The sequence below is a fragment of the Nilaparvata lugens genome, chromosome 3 (genome assembly GCF_014356525.2).
Source record: "Nilaparvata lugens isolate BPH chromosome 3, ASM1435652v1, whole genome shotgun sequence".
Lineage (NCBI taxonomy): Eukaryota > Metazoa > Arthropoda > Insecta > Hemiptera > Delphacidae > Nilaparvata > Nilaparvata lugens.
Genome location: NC_052506.1, coordinates 45,470,007 through 45,479,259, shown reverse-complemented (window position 1 = coordinate 45,479,259; position 9,253 = coordinate 45,470,007). Strand labels below are relative to the sequence as shown.

The following is a 9,253-nucleotide window of genomic DNA, read 5'->3' as shown; positions in this document are numbered from 1 at the left end:
TCCTTTCCCCGCCCACATTACGACTGAGCGAAGTCATCCAGGAGCAACACCTGGGTATCAATCACCCACCTCTGAAGCTACTCAGGGTGTACGTGATAAAATATTGATCGATTACCTCACAGGGTCAGGGTCAGGGTCACATGTCGTTTGTAGCAGATCAGACAGACCGAGGTGGTTACTACATATCGCATCACGCCATCGTGAAAGCAAGCAGCACTACCACGCCCATCCGAATTGTATTTGATGCTGGTTCCAGAACGTCATTGGGTTTGTCATTGAACCAGGTTCTTCATGCTGGTCTCAAATTGCAGACTAACATTTTTGTTTTGTTAGTTAATTTTCGTTTGTTCCCAATCGCACTAACTGCCGACATTAAACAAATGTATCGACAGATATTAGTGGAGGATTCCTGCCGTCGTTATCAGCGTGTATGGTGGAGATTTTTGCCGGAGGATCCAATCGAAATTTATCAGCTCAATTGTGTTGTTTTTAGTGTTTCAAGTTCTCCATATTTGGCGCTTCGCACCGTCCACCAGCTTGTAGAGGAGGATGGAAATCGTTTTCCAGCAGCCAAGGCGAGAATACCAAGAGACATGTTCATGGACGACTTAGTCACATCTGTCACCACAGAGTCAGAGGCCGCGGAGCTGTATCGTCAGTCCAAGCAGCTGTTTGAGGGAGGAGGTTTCTCGCTCACAAAGTGGACTTCAAATTCACCATCAATGTTGGAGAAATTCTTGGAGGAAGAGAAATCGTTTTCGTACAAGGATTTCGAAGCAGACAACTCCTTGGCTATCTTGGGATTGAATTGGCAACCTAGTACTGATCTGTTTCAGTTTTCAGTCAAGAGTGGTGAGGTCGTCGCTACTAAGTGTTCTATTCTGTCAGTGATGGCTCGTATCTATGATCCACTTGCTCTTTCGTCACCGTTTACATTATTTCTCAAGTGTCTTGTCCAGAAACTGTGGAAATTAGGAGTGGATTGGGACGAGAAGCCGCCCGAGTCTATCTGCACTCTTTGGGAGAATTGTCAAAAAGAGTTGCCTCTATTGTTGAAATTTGCTGTTCCACGTCATGTTGGTTTGTTTCAGGATTCTCACATCAGTTTGATTGGTTTTTGTGACGCATCATTGTCTGGTTATGGTGCAGTTATCTATGTGAAGTCGCAGAAGGAGAGCGAGGAGCCAAGTGTTGTATTATTGTGTTCAAAGCCCAAGGTAGCACCATCTAAAGTTGTTTCAATACCTCGTTTGGAGTTGTGTGCGGCACTCTTGTTGGCAGAACTCATGAATTCAGTAGTCACTAATATTAGTGAATGTCGTCATGTGTCTCGTATTGTCGCACTCTCTGATTCTACAGTCACCTTGTGTTGGATTAATGCTCCATCCACGAAATGGCAAACTTTTGTTGGTAATCGCATTGCAAAAATACAGGATTCTTGTATACAGGAGTGGATGCATGTTGCCGGAATTGAAAATCCCGCTGATTGTTTGTCTAGAGGTTTATCACCAGTTGAGCTTGTGAACTTTCCGTTGTGGCTCTCAGGTCCATCATGGATAGCAGAGGACGAATGTGATTGGCCCGTCTGAACTCAAATGGAAGAGATCGTGGATCCACCGGAGGCGAAAAAACCGTCAGTGTTGACAGTCACAAAATCTCCTGATTGTAACAGCAATGCAGTATATTCATTGATTGGTCGTTGTTCGGATTATGGTCGTCTTTTGAGAATTGTAATTCTAGTTCTCAAATTCTTACGAATCTTACCCCAATCAGAAGAATCAGATTTCGATGTTGCTGAGAAGTATCTTTGTAAAGTGGTACAGAAGATACATTTTTCATCTGAATTTGTGCAATTGGAGAAGGGAGAAGATTGTTCTATGCGCCTACGTCGCCTGTCTCCATTCATTGATAAAGGTGTGATTCGCGTCGGCGGTCGTTTGTCTCATGCTGGACTGGAATTTGAGACTTGTCATCAGATGATCTTACCAAAATCCGATGCTTTCGTATCGATGTTGATTGATTATCATCACAAGAAGAACTGTCATGCTGGACCTTTGTTATTGTTGTCCTTGATCAGACAGAAATTCTGGATACTGTCTGCTCGCTCTATTATTCGCATTTGTGTATTTAAGTGTAATCGTTGTTTCCGTGTTCGACCTAGTAATAATGCAATTATATCCACTCCCAACTCAATAGTTGTTGTGCTTGTTGCATTTTTTCTTTGTGTTGTTTTTTGGTGTTGGTGTTTTTTGTTCTTTTTGGCATGTCTGGATTTTTTCCTTTCTGTGGATTTTTCAGTTTTTGTAACTTGGCTGAAAAATAGTTTTTCAGAGGCGGGGGTATGGTCCGGCCAGAGCATTCGAATCGTAGCGCCAAAATCCCAGACTACAGTTCTGCCAATATCAGGTTTGTTTGCGCCAGCGCTGATCGTCCAGCTGTTTGCCTTGTCATCCTGGTTTTTCAGTTTTGTTTCGTCAGTCGTTCAGTCAGTTTGTCTTGTATTGTCAGCCCGTCGTCTTGTGCAAGATCAAGTTTGTATTTTTTGTCATGTAATTTCAATCGGAAATTTCTTGTAAATGATTGTTTAAGTGTTGTGTGTGTGAATTGAGTATAACAGCGTAAATAGTGTTAAATTGAATTATTTTGAATCAGATTTGAATTTATAAAGAATCAGTTTGAGCTTTGTTCAAACACAGTACAGAGCCTGCAATTTGAATGTGAAAGGACAGCCCGGAAGCCAGACCTGTCTTATTCCCAGATTTTCATCCCACCTTGAATCTGACCAAAACACCTAATAAAGGCTTCGAAGGGCAAGTAGACAAAATTGGATTAAATCTGGTAAGTTTTTGCTCTTTTTTATTGTTCATTAATGCAGAGTTTGGCTGTACAAATAACCTGGCTCAAATTGAAGATTAAAATTCCCCCCTTGTTTGTATTTGATTATTTGAATAGTAAATTACAGTCCTCTAGTAGCTCTAGCCTGAGCTTTGTTCAGAACAATATTCATCTCACAACTTTTTCTATATGGTATCTTCTCTAGTTTTCAAGATATCCGCTCTTGAAGGTGTAAATTTTTTGAAAAAACATGTTTACCTCCAATATATTCCAATTTTTGCTCTTATAACTTTTTAAAAATCGATTGGAAAAATCATTGCTGATTATGAGCTTATAACGCATTGAATTGTCTTCAATTTGATGTATAATTTCACACTTATATGCATTCCCCTATAACTGTTGCAGCAGCATTAGTGTTGATTGTGAAATCTCAATTTTTTCAACAATAGACCAATTGACAAAGGAATTTGGAGGGAATGTTTTAGACACAATTTTTGACTTAGCAGTCTTGTTTAAGACTAGTTACGAGAAGAACCTTCAAAAGGCCTCAAAAGGCCCCATTCCTAACTCATGTGCTAAGGGGATGAGGGTGGTATAACCCTTTATAGGGCAGAAGTGAAGGACATTAAATTTTTCCGATTTTTTTCCACAGAATCATTCAAAAGTACTTTATAAACATACTGAAATCTTTATTCCTTTTTAAATACTTATTTTTCATAGAGTTTTGAGGTGGGAAATTATTGTCCCACTGCCCTATAAAGGAATCTTATGGATTCCATCATATTGGTACTTATAGAGCAGTGGGATAATAGTTTCCCACTTTTAGCATTCATCATAAATCACTTATAGATGACCAGGATAAGTTGTTTTCACTTTGGTAATAGAATAAATTCAACTAAGTAAATGAGGAATATGATCATTTGCTCACTATAGTTGAACTTTAGAAGTGGAACATAATGAGGAAGATTAGTGATATCTTTCAATCACATGAATAATTTGATGAAAAACACATTAGTGAATATATATATATATATATATATATATATATATATATTTCTTCAAGTATTACAATAAATGAATTTATAAGCTTATATAAAATCGAATTAATGGAATAAACACTAGTAAATTGTATATACATTTTGAAGTATCACAAAAGATGCATCGATAAGCTTATATAGAATTGAATTGATGAAATAAACTTTAGTGAATTGTTTATATATTTTGAAGTAGTTACTGTAGTTGACGTCCAATCTTTATCTCACAATTCAATGTTGGGATTACTCCAATGCAGTCTTTGTTCATTCATGTCTCAAGAATAAAACCTGCAAAAGTAAAAGCGAAACAAGAATTGATAAAGCTTCAGGTAACATCTTATAAGGAATATTATACTAATCACTATACAGCTTAGGTTATCGTCAATTATACACCTATCACCTCTTCACTACAAAACCAGGATTGCAAAAAACTAATTTTCTCTTCAAAATAAACTAATAATTCCACTAATAGTGATTATTATTCCATTATTGCATTTATATTGTTGTCTTATACAAATATGAGTTATGAGAGTACAGCCGGAATGAATTTCTGACTGTGCAAGTTGGAAGATAAGTACAAATATTACGACAGCCAGATAAAGAAGCATCCAACAAATAATATTTACAGATAGAGGAATAAATTCTAAACATGGTGTAATATAGTTTTGGAAGCAAACTGTTCAATTTCGTATTAAAAATAAATCTGAAAAGTTATGTTGTTTCATAACCTAAAAGTTGTTTACATGACCGTCCTTCGGTTTTTCAATGTTTATTATTACAGCTGTTTTTTCTTGAAATGAAACTATTTGTAATTGTAATCTAAGTAGTTTTTACTAGTCAAAACTTACCTCAAACTTCTTGAAATGATGAATCTTCTATTTGCAATTTGCAATTGAAATGAGAGCTACTTTGAATTGGTCGAAATCCAGTGTCGCTAAAGCCGTGTTTTCGTAACGGGCAGACGACAGAATTCACTTTAAATTAACATTGGTTCTTATGGGAGTGTTCACCCATCGGCAGAAAGTTGAGCAGAAAAAAAGAACTGTTCAAATCAGAGACGAACTGTCGTTCATTTTGCCGTTCATTTTAAGGCCTATCAACACAATGCTATTTTACTTCGACCGATCACTGCTCGTGAACCGTTTTGTCGAAAAAGAACTAATTTCGGGATTCTGTCGACGGGAACAGACAGCTTCGAATTTATTTTTCTGCTCTGATCACGTGACACCAGCAGAATAATCTTTCTCCGGATCAGACGCCATGTTCTTTTTAACCTCAATCTTTAATTGTTGGATGGTTTGTTTTGATATTGGTTGTCAGATTTCGGATTGCCACTATCATACTGTGAAATTAATTTGCAGTGGAAAATTGAGGTATAAAATATTTCTATTGGTTTCTTTATTCTTATAATTTTTACAAGAGAAATTGAAAATGGATTTACAACAGAAAGGCGTGAAATTTTCGAAGTTCAAAGTTTTGTACTTTCCAGACCTGCACAACGAATTACCTATTTGAAAAATAGAATATGGTTAGAAATTGCTGATGTAATAGAGGATTCAAGTAAGTACACTTAAATTTCTCATAATAAAGTAGGCTAGATCTACCGTACACAATTATTTGATATATACTTAAATTTTATGAGTAGTCTACTAGCATGTTTACAATTTTTATTCAGGTAGCCCACTGTAGTAGGTAGGCCTATAATAACCTAGTCTCTAGGTCTAAATTGCTATCTTTTTCATTTTTCAAGAGGTTAGAAGTTGACAAAAGTTTATTTATTTCTTTTTTTAATGTTTAATTTGTAGTATTTAATAATAATGTAAATCCTAGACTAGCTAGTTTGTGTATGGTAGAGAATTATCACAAGAAAGAGAGAAATCTAATCAACTGATTAGATTTAAACTCATTTAAGATTGATTGATTACATTAATATTAAATAATCAGATTCAAAACATTATTCAACCAAGATAACATTTAGCATTTCATGCTAACAATCTTTTACACTTTCAGTAAGTTGGCCTAATCACAAAATACATTTTTTATAATGCAGCTAGTAGTTTTCACAAACAGATTTATTAAAAATTACATTATAATTTGACTTAGAAGTATTTCATTACATTCTAAGTCCTAAACTTCCATTATCCTTGTTGCACCTCAAAATATTGTAAACCCATAGTTTATCAATATAATAACAAAACTAACCTGACTATTAGAACATTTACTTTGTCTTTGGTACCTATCTATGAATTAATCTTCTCTTAATTTATAATTAAAATCACTTGGAAACAATATTAAATAGATTGTTATAGTAATAACTTGATTGGAAAAATAACTTGATTGGAAAAAAACTGCCATTGGAAAAATATAAAATAGGTACTATTTTTCTGGTTGACCATTGCTACCAAACTCATTTAAAACTACAATAGTAATGTATTTGAAAAACTTATTCATGCTCTATTGATCGATATATTGCGTGATGCCAGGTATATCAATGTGAATAGTATAAATTAAAACAGGAGAAACACAACATAGATGGATTAAAAACACTGAAAAACTTACATTATAATCGGAAATTTTCGAGGAACTGTGTCCCTTTTCTCGACCAAGCAAAGAGTGTAATGTAAGTTTTTCAGTGTTTTCAATCTATCTATGTCGTGTGTCACCTGTTTTAATTTATATTATAAAACTTTAAAGTGTTTTCTGTTATGTGCTATGAATGTAAGTATATACTTATAGTATTTATATCTAATGTAAATAGTTTATTGAGGCCCAGTTCACTTCTAATTTATTCAAAGTCCAAACTATGTCTTATCATTGATGATTAACTTCACATTATCTCCAAAATGAATATGCTGAAAGATTATGTTTCTTTTTTCAGGTACCATTTACAAACAAAATATTGAAGAGAATGTGCTCAAAGGAAATGCATATGAATTCTTTCTTGTTGACCAGGATGGAACAATTCTTTGGAACCTATAGTTAGAATAAGTTAGTTAGGTAAGATAAAATTCCACTCATTTTTTAAACTTTATATAGGCGATGCCATTTTATAGAGTTTCCCATTTTTTAAAAAGGTTTATCCACTTCAATGTTTTATTATCGATTTGATGGTAGATATTCAAATAGTAAGATTTAACTATGGTACGTGACTGAAATAATAGAAAAACTGACTGAATTTTGAAAACATTAATAGCTTACAGGAAATCTTAATATTTCGAAACTACGTGAAACCACATGAGATCAAGATGGACAGTTGAGAAGAGTGCTTAAAAAACAATGTATTCACTTATCATTCAGGGAATAGAGTTATTCATAATATTTGGGATTCCTTCCATAAAGAAATAATTTATGTAACATTATCTAATAATGTGATAACATTACATCAATAATTTGATGTTAAAATTGTTTTTAAAACACTCTTCTCAACTGTCCATCTTGATCTTGAGTGGATGATGACTTTATAAATGACCATACATTAGAACTATGAATAGATGACTTCAAAAATTCACCCAGCAAGTGCAGGTAGAAAACACTGAATAATAACTTTTAATGACAGTCATTCAACCTTTTAAAATTTATGATTAAATTCATGGATGAAATACCCACATTGTTCTGAGAGAGATTTATGTATTTGCAGTTTGGTATTCATTTTCAAATCACTTAGTTCTACTTATAATGTTGTAGATAATCATCATTTCAGATTAAGCAATTAATTTATTGATTATTTCCATTTGTTTCATTAAACTTGTTTCTCTAAATGTAGAACTAAAAATTACTTTATGCAGTACATTTTGGAAGAGTTAAGTAAACCAAACGGTCGAGAAGTAGGCCTACTGACCACAGAAATAAATAAATAATTGTTCATGGTATCCAAAAATATATTGTTCACCAACAAGTTCTTTTGACCTAGGGGCACACTGATTAATCCCAATTCCTGCATGGAGATTTATTTATTCAATCATTCAGAATTACACAACTAACAGATTGATGCTAATAATAATTCAACTGAATGTTGGTTTATTGGAATTTCTCATATAATATTACTTTGTCATTATTGGGGGGTTCCTTCCCAAGAAATATAATTAAAAACTTATACAGATTACAATCAATTTCAGAATTCACTTTGCAAGGTTTTTTTTATAATGAATAATAAATAAATTATCTATAACTTTTTGATTTCAGGCCTAGTGATGTACCAGCCAGAAGTAGAGGATGACAAAGAAAATCAACTATGAATAATATTCCATGGATATGATTCATGTATGATGTAGTAGCCTACAGAAGAAAGAGATGGACTAATCTAAGAAATATATTCATTTTTTCAGTACATCTTGATGTGTTTATTTCATGTTATTCATAATAATATCTTCTTTTTCTGATCGCTCCTGCTAACTGCTTCAATTCAGGTAGTTTTGAAGAAAACAGCAAGTGACATGAAATTAATAAAATATGTTTTAATTGTTTATACTTGAGGGATTTTTAAAACTATATTTAACCCAAAAGCATCGAACTCTTATTAACAACTTTATTGGTTCTGTATGTCTTCTGCTTTTTTGGAACTATTAAAATTATTTAACATTGCTGACTGGCAAATGCTATAGGTAACACGTAGTTAAATAATAGACTTGAATTGGATATAAAATAGGGTATCACAATTATTATGTATTGTATTAAGAATTAAGTAATAGTACTTATTTACTGCATTGAAGGGGTAATAATTCTTTGAATATGAAAAATAACTTAAGCAAAAGTTGAAAATATGATGTTCCAAGCCACATCAAATATAATCACTTTCAATTCTACCTTCTAGGCTATATTTCCAAGGTTTTGATCAAAATTGATAAGCTTTTAGAACATCATAGTGAATAAGGAGTTTGAAAGGCTACTCTAATTCTAATTAATACCCTAATAAAGTATTAATTTTAATAGGGCAACTTTAATGGTTAATTGTAGAAAATAACTAGTAGGCCTACCCTAAAATATTCAAAATAAGCATGACCAGTTTCTAATTATGTCATTGTCAAGAGAGTCCTTATTGAAAATGTCGAAACTAATCATTTTTCATTTTGGAATATCACAAGGGTACTAGTTACCTTCTATAATTAATAAATATTCATCCATTTTAAAATAGGCTATGTGTTATTTAAAGTACCATAACAGAACTTGTTTATTAAAGCAAGATATAGTTATCTCAACAATAATTATTAGAATTAGTTCGCCTGTTTGAATACACTTTGTACATGTCATATGTGTTAATCTATAATAATAATTTCCAATATTCGTATAGCTGGTGAGGAGTCCCTAATTGAACATTGCCTGAGAAGGCATATTGATTTAGGCAGTCAATTGGCCTCACGATTCTTATGATTGTATATCAGCCGGGA

At 33.4% G+C, this 9,253-nt stretch overlaps 1 long non-coding RNA gene across 1 annotated transcript; it reads left to right on the top strand.

Moving 5' to 3' along the window:
• The first annotated feature begins 4,809 nt into the window (after positions 1 to 4,809).
• LOC120350462 lies at positions 4,810 to 8,190 on the top strand. Its single transcript, XR_005570792.1, has 3 exons — positions 4,810 to 5,429; positions 6,748 to 6,866; positions 8,052 to 8,190. It is a non-coding gene; the product is annotated as an uncharacterized LOC120350462 (long non-coding RNA).
• Positions 8,191 to 9,253: the final 1,063 nt, after the last annotated feature.